Source organism: Orbicella faveolata, unplaced genomic scaffold, assembly GCF_042242905.1.
Source record: "Orbicella faveolata isolate gen_17 unplaced genomic scaffold, um_ofav_v1 contig_4, whole genome shotgun sequence".
Taxonomy (NCBI): domain Eukaryota; kingdom Metazoa; phylum Cnidaria; class Anthozoa; order Scleractinia; family Merulinidae; genus Orbicella; species Orbicella faveolata.
This window is the reverse complement of record NW_028301569.1, coordinates 11,323,950-11,343,104: the sequence shown is the minus strand read 5'-3', so window position 1 is coordinate 11,343,104 and position 19,155 is coordinate 11,323,950. Positions and strand designations below refer to the sequence as shown.

The 19,155-nt window shown below is 36.8% G+C and overlaps 1 long non-coding RNA gene across 2 annotated transcripts; it reads right to left on the bottom strand.

Moving 5' to 3' along the window:
• Positions 1–1,520: 1,520 nt before the first annotated feature.
• On the bottom strand, positions 1,521–18,507 carry LOC110059538 (uncharacterized). Of its 2 annotated transcripts, XR_002297775.2 has the most exons (8): positions 17,933–18,507; positions 12,489–12,605; positions 8,118–8,218; positions 7,510–7,630; positions 7,132–7,196; positions 5,939–6,013; positions 3,434–3,617; positions 1,521–2,818 (listed from the first exon to the last, which is right to left on the bottom strand). It is a non-coding gene; the product is annotated as an uncharacterized LOC110059538 (long non-coding RNA). The 2 variants fall into 2 exon arrangements; XR_016203014.1 differs by lacking the exons at positions 12,489–12,605; positions 17,933–18,507 and adding an exon at positions 11,945–12,471.
• Between the last annotated feature and the right edge of the window lie 648 nt (positions 18,508–19,155).

The following is a 19,155-nucleotide window of genomic DNA, read 5'->3' as shown; positions in this document are numbered from 1 at the left end:
CAATTCATGACGGGTGAATCGCTAAGAAAATTTAATGATCACATTGCAACAATTTATATTAATTGTAATTTTCTCGCATCTCTAAATTGTTTAAAACTTAACGATATCCTTCATCTGTAAATATTAAATTCAAATCGTCTTGGAGTTTTCAACTTTGTTCTAAAAATTCAATACGGGTGAATCGTTGAGAAGATTTAACAATCTCGTTGCAACAATCTACAGTTATTATAATTGTCTTGGATCTGTAAATTGTATTAAATCAATTCTGTTTATAGTTGACAAATATTGGCGATCTTCCATCAATTTGTTTAATTCTGATTGTTTTAAATCGATTTTTTAAATCGCTGTCGAAACTTGTCGATTGTTCTGCAAAAAGACTCGGCCAATATTAAATTCTTTCTTCCTGGATTTTTGAATTATGATCAACCAGTTCTGCTAAATCACTAAACAAAATTTACGAGGGCACCTTATCGATTTTCATTCATCGTAATTGTCTTAAACTTTCAAATTGTGTGGGCAACAATTGACGATCATTTTTAATCCGTGTTTAGTTACAATTGTCTTGGATTTCCAAATTGTGTTCACTCGTTTCTTCTGTTGAATCGCTGATACAAACTGTCTAACTTGGCAATTTTTTTTTCCCTCAACACGATACCCAGACAATAATCATTAGTACCTCACTGAATATTACATTATATTTCTCGAAGGTAACATGGCAAGCCAATTTTGCAATTGTTCATCGGCAAGTAACTGATCGGATTGGTTTTATATTTACTTGATACGCGAGTAGCCTCGGGATTTTTTTTTTTTTTTGGATTTTATAGTTCAAATCAAGTCGCTGGCTTGCCTATTTACCTTCTTGATATATAATGTAGTGTAATAACATTACGTGAAATAGTATGTCCTAAAACGACGAGCAGCTGGAAATCCGTTTACAGAAATGAGAAGATCGGGTAATATTAGCAGATTAAAATTAGTTCAACTACAACGTTTCAGCACACTGGTTTGGATATTGAGACGAAGAGAACATTTCTGACTCGTTATGATCAAGAGAGCTTGTATAGTTGGGCTCAATTCACCCAGCGATATGAACTTTCTTAATTGTTACGATTTAAAAATGTTTTCATCTTCTCAGTGTTCAACCTAGTGTGTTAAAAAGTTGTAGTTGTGCTAATTTTATCTACTCTTCTATTTTCCGTATATTTCTCGCTGTTTGGCGTTTTAGGACATACTATTTAACGTAATGTTAGCGTGTAATACTCCATCTTGTGCAAAAATTTTATCTCAAATTTTTGTTCAAGAGGGTGTATTAAATTTTTGGCGGGAAAATAATTCAAGAGGGTACCCCCTTAAAATTTTTGTCAAAAAAGTTGCCAGGGGAAACGCTGTGCAATTTTTTTCCAATTTTCCCGCCAAAAGTCTTAGTATATATAGGGCAAATTTTTTGATGACACCTTTGTAATTAAATTTATGAAAAATCACTTAATTAATTAAGGGATTATTGAGTTGAATAAAACTAATTGAAACACAAAACACTTGCTTGTATTTATTGTTTGAATGAAATATTTTACTAAAGATAATAAAGATTACAAAGAAGACACTTGTACTTTATTGACTTCTGTTAACAGCACTATAAATAATAACAAAGAGACGAAAAATAGTAAATTACTTTCATGGACATTACAATATTAACTTAGTAACAAATTGAAAAAAACTTGGCGCATGCGTATTTTGGGCGCCGTATTTTTTCTAAGTTTTTTGGCGGGAAAATTTAAAATTTTTAAACGGAGTACATGAAGCATAAGACGATTTTTTTAAAAAAAAATGGCGCATGCGTATTTTGGGCGCCGTATTTTTTCTAAGTTTTTTGGCGGGAAAAATAAAAATTTTTAAACGGAGTACATGAAATATAAGACGATTTTTAAAAAAAAAAAAAAAATGGCGCATGCGTATTTTAAGCCCCCGTATTTTTTCGGCGGGAAAATTAAAAATTTTGACATGGGTCTTCACGAGTAATAGTTACTTCAAAAAAATTACAATGATATTGAAAGCTTTCATGAAACACTAACTTGCACCAGCTCTTAGTCAAAAAAAGTTTACAGGGAAACATTTCAAATTGGATAGCTAACTCGACTTTCTGAACAGTTTTGATACGAAATCAAACGAAGAAGCAAAATCTTCACAAGTTGCCTCCGAGAAACCAACACTGTGTGGCTGTGATAAGCAAGTTAAGAAGCTGAATTAAAAATTAAAATCAAACGTTTTGTTGCGGTTTTGAAGCAAGAAATCTTCTTGATAAAATTAGACAATCGAGGATCTTGAATCTCCGTCAAATTTCAAACAAAAGCGTTAAAGAGCGAAGAAAACTGTTAGTTACAAACTTATTCCAGTTACACAGTGTACGAGTTTCCTGTGAGAAAAACGTTTATTACTCGAAAACCTTACGAACTTGGTAGATTACACTTTGGAGACTTGGGCTCGTGTATCAAACAAGACAATTGGAATCAGTAAATAAATTTTACGAGCCGCAAAACAGAGCGAAAATAAACTTGTTTGAAACTAAAACGAACGTCCTCCTGTGTTTCGAAGTCTGCCTTCTTGTTCTTACTTATCCGAGAAAAGAAAACACTAGCGATCTTATCTATCTATCCTACTTTGCGTTGTGTTATCTTCAATGTTTTGTCCTTATTGTTTCCTCCAGTGTCTGTCTCCAGTGTCTGTCTCCAGTGTCTTTATTGCCGTCGCTCGCCAAGTTCAGTACCTCTGTGCTCGTCTCTGTCCTTATCCTTTCGCTGTCTCGCTTGTAATGCCAAAAATCCTGAAAGAAATTTAAAAATTATTTACTTCACATGTCTTGTGATGTCTATGTATCAAACAATTGCTGAATGTTTTCGTGACAAACATTCATCTTCTGCTCCTTTAGATACGCGTTTGAATATTTTCGCAATATTTTCCTTGTGGCATTCATTAACTCAAACATGTAATTAACACAATTTGAAAACAAACTTTGCTTATTTACATTCGAGTAAGACGAAGTACAATCTTGAAACATTAACTCTTCACGCTGATTGCCAAGAGATCAAAATGTTATTTCCAAATGTTACTTCCTCTTAGAATATCAATACAATGTCAAGCAAACAAGTCTAGAGAATAAAGAAATTAATCAACTAATGAATAGTGTCCTGCTATACCACAAGATTGTGGGAACTGACATTGAAAGACAGGTAAAGCAAAAGATCTCGATGTGACTTACGAATTGTATGAACTCGAAAAGGTAAATAACGAAACACCGACGTTCGACAAATGCTACATGTAGCCGTTTATTCCACAGATAACAAATCACAACAGTCAAAAAATGCCAATTGATTATTCGACTGTTTCTAAAATATTTAGTACAAAATAAAAGTATAATAATAATAACAACAGTTCTTACCTTGAGGAGAATTCAAATTCCATAAGTTGACAATACACTGTGACATCTTTGTTTGAAGCACGTGCTTCAAGTCAAGTTGTTGTAGCAGGTTATTTGTGTTTCATAGCATCTCCAAACGTCAGGATAACCGCAAACTGATTTCTGATACTTTTTCGAAGCAATAAGCAAAGGTAACGGTAGATTTCTGTAAATTAAAGTTTTAAACGTGAATGGTTAACATACGGACGAAGAAAGCAATGCGACATGTTGTTAACACATATGAAATTTGCAATTTAAATTTTCAAACATTTGCAGCCACGCACTAGGGTGTTTAAATGCGGTCATCTGATTGGTTGCTTGTCTCATTGCATTTATGCGCGGGATTATTTCAAATTTTCTCTCACAGTATTCTTGGTGTTTGGACAGGAAAATCGACATTGGAAATAACAAAGTTAACTATGTTAGAAAATTCCTTGTAACCCGTAACATAGATAATCAAAAAGACCCCCCCCCCCCACCCTGTGGGAGGGGGGACAGTGTTTACTTTCATGCCACAAAAAAAAAGAAGACTAAAAACAAACAAACAAGCTATAAAGGTTACTATCGACCCCTGCAGGTGTGTGCCGGGAAAGCCTTTGACGAAAAAGCCTTGAAGTGTTTATCGACTACTAATGACGTCAAATTGGTTGCCACGGCATTGCAAAAAATGTTAAACCAGCGCACCCTTTATCCTTTTGAGGCAAATAACCTTTGGACATTTCCCGTTTTGATATATTTTTGTCCCAATATTTTGACAAAACGGAAATTGTTTGAAATGTTTAGTAGGTGTGGCTCAGTGCTACCTAACTTTCATAAATTGGCGATGGCTCTGAAAATTTGAAAACTTTATTGACTAAACAACGATACATAAAAAAGAAAAACCTTTACTGAGAATTTTCAAGGTTGTTAGTCCTAAAAGTTCAAAAGTAAGGTATATTTCTTTAAGATGGCTCCATGGGTGATCATTTCTAGCATGGCACTCACTAGTGTTACATTTTGAAAGTTAGTTTTTGCGTTGGTTTTTTTATATCCCCATTCTATAAAACCTATAAAGTTTAACAAGCAATGATAAAAGAGTGTGCTACAACCACCTCAGTTGAAATCCCAGCTTTTAGTCATGAATAAAAACGAATTTGTTTTCACTGTTTGTGTTTAATATTGTGATTTTCATCAAATTCCTTTTGTGAGAACTTTAAAAGATGTCACGGTTCATGTAAGATTATATATGAGTATAGCCAGATAATAATTCTGAACACAAAAGAAAAGCTTTGTTAATTTTTGGTAAAATGTGTCATTTTCAAGTGCCAAGAAAAGTTTTACAGCCACTCTCTCAAATTTAAAAGGTGATAGTGTGTGCCAGAAAAGACAAGTGACAATGGAATTTCACAGGAAACACAAGGAAATTCACTGTCAGTTTTGCTTTTTTTGGTCATGCTCACATCATAAAATATCAAAAACCTGATTTTCTCGTTTGAATGTGCTCAGATAACTAAATCTTTCATTATCAACATGTGTGCCTAATAAATAAAATCTATAAGGCAACTAATTTTGTCATCATAACCTGAATAGAGATGTCAAGTTTTGAAAGGTTCCCTACTAAAAAAAAAAATCAACACTTTTTGAAAACAAAAAAGCTGTCAAAAGGGTTCAGAGCCACCTTAAATTTAAGTATCTTCAGGTGGCTACAAAAGAAGGTGTTTGCGAATGTATTGACCAGCATAGCTGTGAAAGAAATGTGCTAAAGACATAAAGGTCTATAGTATCATGAGTCACCCTAAAGGACTTCTTGAACTGACTGAGCTTTTCTTTGCACCTAAGGAAAATGGTGATTAAAACTAGGTGGTCTCAATGTTAAACAAAAGGAATGATTATGAAGCCCAATGAAGTTCTTAGTGGAGTGTTTCTGTTCGCCTTTTAGGCCTTGAACCAGCAAAAAACACAACAGGTGTTTACTTCTGTCTGAGTAAGTAACCAATAGGAACGTTTTGGTTTTATATTCATGCATAGCATATGAGCACAAAACAAAAGATTGTAAAAGGTACTGGACCTTTTTTCATTTCAACATTTTTGTTATTGTTTTCCTCAAAAGTACTTAGGATTATCAAGGGGGATAAGGGATAGTGGACAGGGCTGCAAATAACAGTCAGTCACTGGCATTGGCCAACCAAAATTTTGCTCATGTCCAACAAAATCCCAACTGTGGTCAGACATGATGTCCGGACAAATTTTTTATCCCAAATCATTTTATGGTAAGGATGAATAAAAATCTACCTTGAGTAAATCTTCCTCTTTTTTGGTGATGTCCCACCACAATTTGTTTTGTCCAACCAAGATGGTGTCTTAGTAGGACATATGCCATTTCAAGAGAAAAAATTATTTGCAGCCCTGGTGGACCTTCCAACACTTGCTTGCTGCTTTAAAGTTTGCTCTGTTAACTAACGTAGTGTAAAGTTATGGGTACTGTGCACTGTAAACAACAACAATCACCTGCTGGTATTCTTATGATGCTGTGGATCCCATCATGCACAAACTGAACACCGAGGACAATGGAACCAAGTAGTACTGTAAGAAGAAGACAAGCAAATTACACTACACCTCAGATGGGAGGAACTGAAGGTGGCTCCCTATAGTTTCATGATCGCACGCATGCTGAGGATGAAAGCTCAAGTAATTTGTGCAAATCCGAAGGAAAATGTCAGTGTTTTTCAATATTTTATGACGTCAACATGAGCACAAAAAGCAAAACTGAAAGTGAATTTTCTCTTGTTTCCTTTGGTGGAATTCCATAAAATTTGGCAGACTGGTAGTAAATATTTTACATTAGTCGGAGCACATTTTTCAGGGAAATGTATACAAATTTTTTCATAGAAGTAAAAGACATAAATTTGCAAAAATTGAAAAAAACTGCCTTTTTCGTGTTTAAAATTTGTATCCCACAGGATGCGATGTGCTGTTAAAATTTTAAAAGATTTCACCAAAGGAAATTCAAGAAATTCACAAATAAAGCCTTAAAAAAGTAAAAAACATTTGTTTAGGCATTTATAATTCAAGACTAAACCCAAAATTATTTTTTTTTATTTTGTAAAACACTATTTAATCATTGCTTATTATGTGTAACAAGTTTGAGAGGACTGGGTGCAAAAACAGCATTCAAAACACTTGTGCGTGCAATACCATAAATGATTACCCTATGGAGCCATGTTAAACTAACAAATGTAAGTGGAGGATGAAATTTTGGGAATTTTACAGGCCATAATTTTCAGCAGAACAGTAGAGGATTTGATTCATCTTGCTAGCCATGTAATAACACCAGTTACAGCTGAGTAAACTTAATGGGCCTGTGTTGTTAAAGGTGAACTTACCTGTAGTTGATACAATTTACCCATAAACAGGGCTCAAAAAAAAAAAAATAAGCAGGGCTAGAAACAAAATTGTGGAGGTGGCGTGGCCAAGTGGTTTAGGGTGCTGGATTTGAAAACTGGAGGTCCCTGGTTCAAATCCTCCTCCCTACCATAGTCTGGATTTTTCTCGGCAGTCTCAAGTTTGAATACATTTGACATTTAAATAAAGTTATCTATCTATTTTTTGAATTCCAGCTTGCCCCTTAAACAAGCAGCTCTCAAATTTTGCTTGCCCTGGGTAAGTCTTAGATTGCTCGTTTTTTAAACAGTGACAATTACCTGCTAGTATTCTTGCAATGCTGTGGACAACATAATGCACACAATCTACACTGGCTTGTATTGCTCTAAGGAAAAGACAAGCAAATTACTCATGAGTTTCCATGCCAGGGCCCCTGTCCATGGGGCAAGTGAGAATGAAGAGTTACTAGCCCACCAAGAAAATCTACTTGTCCTAAAGACTGGATAGCACTTTTTATGATCCCTGATAAAGTATCAAGTTTGTTATGTGAAGATCAAGTCTACAGGTGAACCAAAACTTAATGTCAGCCCTGGCTAGGATGAAAGATGTAATTCAACTCCTTAACAAATTGATGAGTTTTCACCTGCCACCCTCCATGCAGAAAAAGCATTTCGTGGAAGAATAAATCTGGGTCATACCTATAGCTTAGTGTGTTTCACACATCAACTGATCTCATAATGAAACATCATCCTGAAGTTGTCCTTCTTTCCCCGGTAGTTTTTACTGACTTCCAGCTTTTCTCACCTATGCTTGGCAATCCTGAAGAGAGATGAGTTTGCCATGCTGAGTAATCTACTAGTCTGAACTTGTCCACGTTTCTCTTTACTTGCTATGGCCCTTGCTTTATGCTTCAGGCCAAATGGCTGACACAGCAAGAGCTTATCTCGGTTTCTATCGCATTAAGCGACTAGGAGTATTTCTACTTCCTCCCTGGATGGGTTGCTACATGAAGTACATCATCGGGTTAGCCCCAGCATTGACTACGCCAGCACCCATTTATACACCTGGGTGGAGAGAGGCACTGTGGGGGTAAAGTGTCTTACCCAATAACACTATGAGACGACCCTGAACAAGGCTTGGCTTTGCAATGCTTTACTTTTGTTTCAGGTTACTTAAAAAACTTTAAGAAACCTTTTAATCAAGGCATGGTTGATGGGTAAGTGCATTTTTGTCATGAGCCCCTGGCTTGGGAGATTGGGCAACCACTCCACACGTTTACACTATGACTAAAGTTACCTTAACTTACCTTACAGTGATCTTCCGACTGTCCAGACCATCTTTCCTAGTCAATCAAATGATCTTTTGCTGTTCATATCTGTATGGCATCTGATAGGATTAGTCTAACTCCTAAGTAATGAAAAAAAATTAAGTGTGGTTAGATGAAGCTCATGTACAGTTATACAATGCAATAATCTTTGTTGGCTCACACACAAAATTACACGGAAGATATTAAGTACCTTTATTTAGATGTTTCAGATGGGTGGGGGAGAGCAAATGAACTCTGCACTGGGTAGGGGAGACAAGTGGCCCTTTAAGAATACCAAGAAATTGCCTCTTTCCTACTCCCTAGTATTAAACTCAGTCTGGCAGTGAGAAACACGTAGAATGACTTGACATCCAAAGCCGAGCTGTAAAGTACAAGGAGCCTCTGTACAACACCCCCAGCCATCCCAGTCACCAACCGAGTGGGAGACTGAAGACCAGCAGTGTTTTCTCGCATTTAACTCAGCCTTGAGTACATTTAGCCACTTATCCCAGAGATTCATCGATCCTCTTGTGATTGCACATTTGCATATTCGAGGATGTTGCAAAAAGCTTTTTTTTTATCACAACATCTCAAAAACAAACATGGCCTCACAGGTTCTGTTTTTCATGACGTGAACTTTCCGTAATTAGAAGCACAACACAACTTAAAAAAGTTCGAAATGATAAGCAATAAACATCAAGAAGATCCTGCTGATGAAAAATGGGGTTATGATGACAGATCCTTCCAGTTGCAAGAAAGTCTGACATCAAAGGTCTCTTAAATAGAACAAAACCGTACTACCGGCTGTGACGACAATTCATTACAATGACGATTACAATCCACGTCCATGGTATTGAAAATTACCTTTTAGATTGAATTCACCACATATGTATTCAAATTCCCAGATAGACCACAACACAAATTTGGATAGTGCAACTAAACTTTTGGAGAAGGCTTATCGAATACATCCAAGTCACAATTTTCCATGAACACGATCATGTTATTCATGTATTAAATGACACAGACATCACTTTTCAAAATTCCCTGACTATTCCCTGACTTTTCACCGGCAAAAATAAAATTTCTCTGGTCAAGTCCCGGATGGAAATCTTCCCGTTCACTGCATCAAAGGGAGGGTTTCATGGCTCGGTGCTTGCACAAGCTATAATGTTAATCATTCAATTACATTGTTATCAAACTATTGGAAGTGTGCGATGACTCTTGTGGGAAATTTGCCTTTAAAAATTTCTCGGTGAGTCACAAAAACACCACAATATAGGTGACACTTCTTTCGTATGTTCTGACTTAATACATTAAGTGCATTTTCGTTTTTGTATCAACCACATGTATTTTAGTAATCACAGACTATAACTTTGTGAAAGAATGGCTGATGCTCAAAATTCATGCACCATGTCAAAAGATTTATCAGAAAATGTTGAATACATTCTTGAATGTTCATCGAACAAGGTTCAAGCCTTTAAATGCAAAACTGACTGTGCTTGCTCGACTGAATAATTTTTACCACGCTTTATGTTACCACAGACATTCAAACAGACTGGATCATATCACTCAGGAGATGATGAGCTAATAACTGAAGTGTGTTAAAATTTTCGTTGTTGCTATTGGTTGCTAAAAAAATGCCTTTTGAAGTTAAACAACAGAACATTTTCCAATTTTTGTAACTCGCTGGGAAATCAACACAGAAATATTTTGATTTTTGTGAAAGCCTCACACAGTTTGGTGCACTAATATCTGACAAACATTTTGGCCACACTTTGTTAAATCCAATAAATCCACATACCCTATTAATTAATTCGAATAGAGGTGATTCATGCAAAAATAAACTTGAGTTTTTGACCTCAAAAGAAATTCACAGTTTTCCCACCTCACCAAAGCAGTTGTCAATGTGGCCATGCCGCTGACCAAAGGGATGCAACTTAGAAAACTCTAGCAAAACTCAAGGCCAATCCATTCCTGGAAAAGGTTTTGCAATTAAGTGACATTTGTAAAGATGTACATGTTTGATATTACATATTCAATCAGGAAAAGAGAAGTTTGCCATGAAAAATTCAGCAGCACACAAACCAAAAAGGACAAAAGAAAAAGAGAAATAATAGCAGAATAGCCTTTGAACAGGCCTAAGCAGCGAGCCAGGTGAGCCACCACAGATATTACTTTATAAAATGCATGATGCATAATGCATGATTTATCAACCTGTTTGTTTGTACAATATGGAAAAAAAAGTCTTTGAAGCAGAGGAAAGCAGTGTGTGCTTACATTCAAATTTGAGCTCGTGAAAAGCATAAAAATCACCTAGTGCATTGTTGCCTTAGAGAAGCGAAGTGAAGATTTCAAGCTATTCCTGTGTGAGAAAATGAAAGAAGCAATGGATAAACAACAGAAGCGAAATAAGAGTCCATGAATACATGAGATTGCACCAAAACTTTCTAATTGGTTTATCACAGTTTGCTGATTGTCAACTTGTTTTAAAACATAGTCACGTAAGGCATGCATGAGTTATTTTTCTTTTTTAATTAAAAGCCTCTGGAAGTAGCAGCATTTGATGCACTCTTAACAGTTGTGATTACGTTTATTAAACAGGTCTGTTTGGTCACATTATACAGCAAAAAAAGAATATGTTTCACCTTAAGAAGTGTACTATAAAGCCTAGTTTTATCAAGGTTTGATTTTGACAATTTGATCAGTTGCTTTGTTTATAAGAACTTCAATGGAGCTGTTCCCAGCAAGACAGCTACACATCATGCAGCCTGTAATAGTAGTTTATGGCAAAAGCAGATTACTGGGCAATTTTTCTGCAACCATTTTGTAACAAGAACTAATTTAATGCAATAGCATGGTCTTATTCGGTTATCAGCATCAATCAGATTGATCATAGTTTCTTCAGTTTTGACATTCCAAGAAACCACTCCAAATTAATAGCAATTTTAAAAGCCATCCACACGAGAAGGTACTTTTGAAGATGAAACAACTAGACCTCTGAAAGAAAGTATACATTTTATAAGATGCCACCAAATCTGTGGAGTTTGGGAAGTTTCCTTGTCACGTAACCCTTCCCAAAGCCTGAGAGCCTTTTTGGTGACAAAATAAGAGTTACAGAAAATCTATGAGACACTTAAAATTTACCTGAGTCTGTTAATCGTGCAATCTGTTTTAAAAACATACCATCCCATTTTCTAACTAACAATTTGATTGGTTTTCGACCGTCCTAGAAACAATCCTTCTTCCTCTCGCACAATGTTGATTTTCTTATTTCTACGCAGCATTGAATTGGGGGGGGGGGGGGGGACTGGGGTTATCAGAGAATTATTGCTAGATGCATATGAAATAGAATAGAGATAAAAAAAACGCTTATATGTTGGGACATTCCCTCCACACCATACTTCAACATACTTCCAACATATTTCCAACTGGAATGACTGCAATGCGAAATTTCCACCACCATGTCTAATTTCCACAGTACAAGTTTGTCACATTCAGCAAACTTTCTAGAACGCTAAAACAACAATTGTTTCAGATACAGTCAAAGGACCACCCTGGACATTCCAAAAAGTGGTCGTATACAAGGAAGGGCTCTCATTGTTTCAGTTCAGTATAAACGTTTTGCAACTGCTTAAAATCAAGGTGTTTGTTGCATTTTAACATTCTCTTTAATGATCATTAATTTTAAACAGCATGACTCTCATCAAATAAATGTCAGGTGTACGTTTATTTTTTTAATCCAATAATAATTATCATACAGGGATCATACAATCTAGTTTAGTAGGATGTGAGTAAGATAGCCTAATATGACCCTAAGGTGGCCTCACCTGTGCCAGAAATTGAGATATTAGAGAGCACACATCAGCATGCTCGCCTCCCACCCCTTCCACTCAGAGCCTTGAACAGGCCAATTTTGCAGCCGACATTAAAATGTTGGCCAAATGTGACAGAAATTTTTCAAATTTCTATTCCAAAACAGAATAACATGAAAAATATAACAAACATACAAGTAATGTTTAATAAAAATGACTGCTTAAATATCAAAAGAGAAACTTTGAGTGTTACATTTGTATATACACTGTATTGACGCTTCACTATTTGTTTACAAAATTCTCTTTACGGTAGACTTATAATTCAGCTATGTCAAATATGAGATGGACCGAATCCTCACGCAAGTGAATGTTTTTTCTTCCTTCACCACCAAATTAAAACCTTATGGTGACACCTGTACTGCTAATTCATATATCATTATGCCAACAAGGCCTTGAACAGGTTATTATTCACATGGTCTTTATGTGGTCTTCTTAACAAGGTTCAACCACGCATTTTGACGACTTTCACAAACAGAAATGTAAGAAGGTGCCAACTTACCTGTTTTCACTCGCCGTTGTCCTCTTCAAACACAGCACGTACAAAAGAAAAGCAATTTGAATGCTGCTACAATAGAACCAGCCAGAAACATAACAACGCCAAAAACGATAACTCATGCTGAAAAAAAAAAAGAAGTCATTTGAATTCCAATGATCTGTCATATCCAACAAAATTTTCCAGATTGTGTACCTCAGTATTGTATTCATTGGATCAGTGCATGTGAGAATCAGTGACTGAGTGTTTTATTATTAGAATGAGGATATATACTGTCTTCTTCAATAAGAAATACAATTCAATTAATTGCATGCTCATCTAGTAGAGGAAACAGCCAGATTTTAATAACAGAAAAAAATCCCCTTAGTTTTTAAAACATTAGCAGACATTTCCCAAATGACTTAAAGACTTGTCACTGTTCTAATGGACCGAGTTAGTAATGATATACCGCTTTTTTATGAGATCTTGCATGATCATGTGGGTGTAGGTATCAACCAAGAGCTTTTATGTCATTTCAAGCAGATCGAGAATGTATGAGCTGACAGTGTGCACATACTGGTACTCTTGAACAAACATGGAAGATTCACTATTTACTTGATTTACAAACATTCAATCCCATAGAACTAAAGGAAATTTGGGGTCAAATTTAGAGGTATCCCAACTGAACTGATACAATCTTAGCACATTTACAAAAACAAGCTCATAACTCCTAGAAAATTGGCTGTGTGGGGAGCTGATGATACCTACATGTACAGTGTACATTTTTTTTAATTCTTTACCTTAATTGACACGCTCTATCTTTGAAGGCGTTCCGAAAAAGCTCTATCTATACATGTAGCTTCTACTCTGGGGTAGCATAATCAACTAAAACAGTCGAGGTACATTGTTACCAAATCTGTAAATCTTTGCAACAACAAACAAGCTTAACACAAGCGACCCACCATGTTTGTTTCACGAGCAGTCGACAGAACAGTAAAATATGTGCCAGTGATTTATATAAAACCGCTGTAAATAGGGTCTGATCGAAAAAATCTTGCTAGAAATGTTGAAGGTAAATTACGCAGTGTTTTGCCCACAGATGTTCAAATTTCCATAACAACTATTACACAAAACAGTTTAAAGTTTTACATAATACGATAATCTTAACTAGTCACAAAGTTGCAACCAAAGAGAAAGTTTTGGTCACAAAAGGAAAACATTTAGTCGCAGATGCAACCATATCGGTCACAATTTCGAGCCCTGTCATACGAAGGTCTGCATGGTTTCTGCTATGAAGTAGACACCCTGTAAAATGCCGCATGTAAATGCTTTGCTAGTTCAGTTTGCGTTGGGTTTAAAATGTATTTTTGTTAAGTGTCGCCAGAGACTGGTGTCGCTTTCCTTCACATGACTATACATCAATTTGACTTTTGTTCCTTGAACTCCATGTTTAGGTTTATCCCTCTCTTTATTGACTTTATTTTTTATCTGACACTCTGGCACCACACAATTCAAATTTTCAAATTTTTGTCTGAATAAGGCACACATCTTGGCCATCAACTACCGGTAACTTTTCTAGCGCTTCCTGTTATAAATGTTTCAAACTTTTGATCTTAAAGGTCACTTAAGTTCTCTAGTATTTGTCATTTGTCAATTCCACATCATCCACCATCCGTCTGACGAGATAATTTACGCTGGACAAACATCTGTGGATGGTTATCTGATTGTCTAAGACTAACAAATTAAGAATCTTCATGTGTCCAGCTGTGGCTTCAGGGAAGGAGCACGGTCTGCTTTCCCAGACACCAGCTGGTAATCGAGCCTACCCGTTGTCCCAACCACTTTCGTTATATGCCATAAACCACAATGTAAACAATCATTACACTCATGCTATTGAGCAGTGTCTATGATCTTGCTTGTTTCATTATGTTTGCAGGAAAATATTTCACTTTATTATATGGCTGTATCTCACAAGGACTGGGAACTACCGAATTTACGAATTTGATTGGCTAAAATTGATATTGAAAGCAGTCTAGATTTTCCCATCTGGACCGGTTACATTTTGCAGTGAAAAAGTTGCAAACTAAAATGCAAAAATATTGACTATTTTCTTCCAACAATAATTATATATTTATGGAAGTGCCAAAAAGCCTGATGAGAAAAGAAAAGTAAAGAGGATGAGCAGACTTTAACAGAATTAAGTTCAACTCGTCACCGTTCGAAAGCAAAATGTCAGCTAGTATAAACCAGTTACATTAAACAAATTAAATTTTCTTGTTTGCCACATAATAAGCATCTTATTAACCAAGCTTAGTCGGTCTGTATGGGAGAATCTTGACCAGGGTTGCCACTCACCAGAACAAAAAAAAAATCCCTGACTTTTCACTGACTGTAAAGCCATTTTCACTGACCATGCAGGTTGACTATTTTGGCCATGAATCAACAAAAATAAGGATGGCTCAGAGAATTTTTAAAACAAAATTGCCTAGTATATACGAAAACATCTAATGAAATAATTTGCTGCAATCTTAACATAAAATTCCCTGACTTCCACTGACTTTGAACAGGGATTTAGAAATTCCCTGACCTGATACAAAACTCCCTGACTTTTCCCTGACCTTAAATAAAATCTAATTTTCCCTGACTTTTCCCTGACCATACACTGAATTGGCAAGCTCTAGCAGGGTGAGTATAGTGTCATATGATGAGCTTTATGACTAATCAGAATGTCCAATCTTATATTCACCTCTGGAAATTATACTAACAGTAGATATCTCATGGATTATCGCTATAGTTTGCCATTAAAATTGCCCTTTCGTATTTGACTTTGGCACAGAATTTCCATTCAGTACTGTGCCAACGAAATTTGTCTCCTTTGTTCTCTGCAAATTGTCAGGAAAATTGTTAGAAATTTCAGAATTTTTTAGTGCTGAATGCAGTGAAAAAGCGATGATTTTAAAAATTATAAAAATTTGTGCACATGAAAATTGAGACTAATGAAAAAACAGAGTGCTGCAATAAAAATTCAATGTTTAGCTCTTATTAACCAAGCAGGAGGTCTGTATGGGAGAATCTTGACTGAGGTCATGTGTGCAGACTGAACGCAGAGGTCAATAGGGTTGCTATACACCGAATGCAAATATGGCGGACCACTCAGTCAGCGCCCGGGACAAGTCACATGAAAGCGAGGCTAGTCAGGCTTTGATGTTTTGTTTTGACTATGCGTCCCCAGAAAAGTCTTGGTTCCTCGTTGATTTGGTCCATTTTATTTCGCCCTCCCTACACGTTTTTGTGTTCCTGAATGCCACCAGAAGGGAGTGAAATCTTCCACAGCAGAGAAAGTGTTTTTTTTTCAGTTTCCCTGTTCGCCTCTGAGGGGAAAACAGACGAAGGAAAGAAGTTCAAGATCGCCAAAGGAACTGTTTAAGTTTGTTCGTTACATTTCAGGCTGGAAGATCTTAGAAAATGGGTGAGCGATTGCGTTTAGCTCCAAGTCATTGTTATTTGGCTCAATGCTTTCACTGGTTTCAGCTTTCATTCGCTTGGTTATTACAATGTCGTATTTGTCTCATGTGATTCCGTGCGAGTGGAGGTGGACATGGACATGAACAACTTCTTCTTTTGAGACAGAGGATGTCTTTCAAGAGAAGCTTTTTTTTACCTTGGGGAAGGTACTGGCCATGCAAATCATGTTGCAACACCACCAGACACCACACAAGCTCGTCATTTAAAGATTTTTCTAAGATCTTCTATCCTGAAATATAGCGAACAAACTTTATAGTTCCTGCAGCGATTGTGAACTCCTTTCGTTCATCTCTATGAATTGCATTGATTTTCTATTTTCCCTTAGAGGCAAATGGTGGAAGGCTTCTATCCCTTCTCCTGGCATTCAGAAACACAGCAACTCCTGGGCACAGCGATATAAAACAGATCAGATCGACAACAAAGCAACACTTTTCTGCTGAAGCATTGTCAAGACAAAACATCAAAGCCTGACTAACCTCGCTTTCATGCTGCTCATTCTGGGTGCCAACCGAGTGGTCTGCCATATTTGCATTCGGTGTATGGTCAGGGAAAAGTCAGGGAAAAGTCAGGGAAAAGTCAGGGAAAACTAGATTTTATTTCAGGTCAGGGAAAAGTCAGGGAGTTTTGTATCAGGTCAGGGAACTTCTAAATCCCTGTTCAAAGTCAAACACTGTGGCGCACAGTTGCTGAATGAAGTCCTCATTTATTTAGAAGACATCACTCCAAGTCCAGGATATTTGAAAGGATGGAGAATTTTCAAAATGAAAGCTGTCGCCCAAATTGTATTCGTAGTGTTGACAATCGATGTACATGTAAGATTATTATTAAAGCTGCGACTGCATATGTGTATGCACACAAACAATCGTGTCTATGTTTTTATGTTTTAGTCTGTTATTTTGAAGTCCTTGATATTCACCTCTGAAAATTATACTAAAACAATTATTTGCCTCAGGCTCAGTGAACATTGGTGAATATTCACCTCGACCTCGTCTTGGTGAATATTCACCAATGTTCACTTCCCCTTTGGTGAATAATTGTTAAATATCAACACAACATGCTCAACATAATTTAAATGTGGTATTATATGCTACACATTTGGCGGGTTTTTCATTGAATAATTTGTCCAATTACATCGTGGAAGCAGAAAGACAGAAACCTTGTTGAGGGTCATGGCAGAATTAACATTTATCCACATTGTAAGAGAATTGATCTAAAACAAACCATACTAAGCAGCACATTGCAAGTTATGGTAAATGGTTTGAACCCAGGAGTATCAGTAGTCTGTCTTGTGTGATTGTTCAGGTGAGGGTAATTCACAAAAGTACTGTTGCTAGTGACTGACATTTTGACAACCTGAGCAGAAGTCATCTTCATAGTCAAGTGAATAGGTTTTGTCTGTCAATGATGTTATAAGTCTGGTCCATTGAAAGTGATTGGTCAGTTTAGCCATGATGGTATTGGCTGAAAGACTCATGTAAAGTTTGTCATCAGTCATTGGTTGCAGGGATACCAAACTGTTCCAGGTAAAATTTAAAATCTGAAACCACATGGAAATCTGATGTCTAAACATTGGCTATGAAGCACAGTAAAACAGCTTTACTCTAGTTTATTCCAACTCATACTAAGAGGACAGCATAACATAGTGCCCTTCAGAGGAGTGAGGTGAAATAGTTTCAAAAACCAAAATTAAAAGAGAATGGAAAATGACACAACGTCATGCCTGTCACCCCAGTTGAACAGTTGATGGGCTGGGGGTTCCTAGCAACCAGCAGAGTATCCCACCCCCCCCCCCCCCCACATTTTTCCCAGTACACCCCCCGCCCTCACCCTCACCTCTCCCCCATTTGCTAAATATCAGTTACAAATTTGGCCTCTTATTGTGGCGCATAAGTAAAGAAAAACTATAATAAAAGAATAAATTACCGTGTGGAATATTAAACACTTACCAGAACATTGAAGTTGAGCGTCTAAGCTCACCAGTTTGAACTTAAATCTGTTTCTGGGTTTTGCTGGTTTTGTAAGCATGGCAGCATGGCAGCATGGCAGCATGGCAGCATGGCAGCACAAAAGTTCGACCACAGCGCCTTAACTTTGCTTGCATACTTTCCTTCCTTGTCTTGTAACAAAACGAGTCGAGCGTTAAAAACTCACTAAAGAACTGTGACATGTGAAAGGTGTTTCTAACATTGAACTTTACTTAAATATGTTCAAAGGTAATCAATCTTTACGCCATCTCGCCACGTTCGTCCCTCTCTCTCGCCGAGTTGGCATGCTCTCGGTCACGAAGCTCCCGGATATCTGTAGGTACGCACTAGGTACGCACAATCCCACAACATAAGGTAGCGATAACAGTGATTTTTCATCACGAAATTGAAAGTATGTTACATGTTTCTATCGAGTTATAGAAACACTAGTAAAAATTTAGGAGAACTCGAAAAAACTGTGTAAATACTCGCGTATGGGCTTGTGTTCCCACAGCATTCTCAGCATTTCTCTCCCAAACGTCGCCTCGTGTTCCTGTAACGTGATAGAAACACGGAGCATGTTTTCTGTTTGTTAAGTAAACATGACACAGTAGCGATATAAACATAGTGATGACCGGGTCATAACTTGTAATCCGGTGTATGATGAGATTTGCAGCCTTCAGACCGCAGACTGAAGACTACAAATTTTTTTTAAAACTAATATTGTATTCCCATTTCAATTATCGAGAGCTAACCGTAAACAGGCTAGGCTGTTCGCTATTTAGACTAACCTGAGTTAAATTCAGGCAAACCGGAGCGCTATTCAGGCCTAAATGTAGTCTGCAGTCTACAGTCAAGTTTGCATCTGCCTACACTTCCCTTTTACTCTCTTTCCTGATTTATTCTTGTTTTTCCTGATGGGCGGATGTCTAGAGAAGGCATTAACTTTTTAAATTCCGGAAGAGATATATTGATTTCAGTCTGAGGTATATATAGGATGAACATGTAGGTTGAATTTTGAGAAGGCTAACATCTGATTTAAAAAGTGCCAATGATTTGACTACATTTTGGCGATATAAGGGTCATATAAGTCACATTTGTTTTTTGTTATTGTAGCCTGCATAGTAGGCGTTTCCAAAAAGGCACGCGAAGGGAACGAAACTGCGAGCAAGTGAGAAAAATAAGGAGCAAGGGCCGGGGGAGGG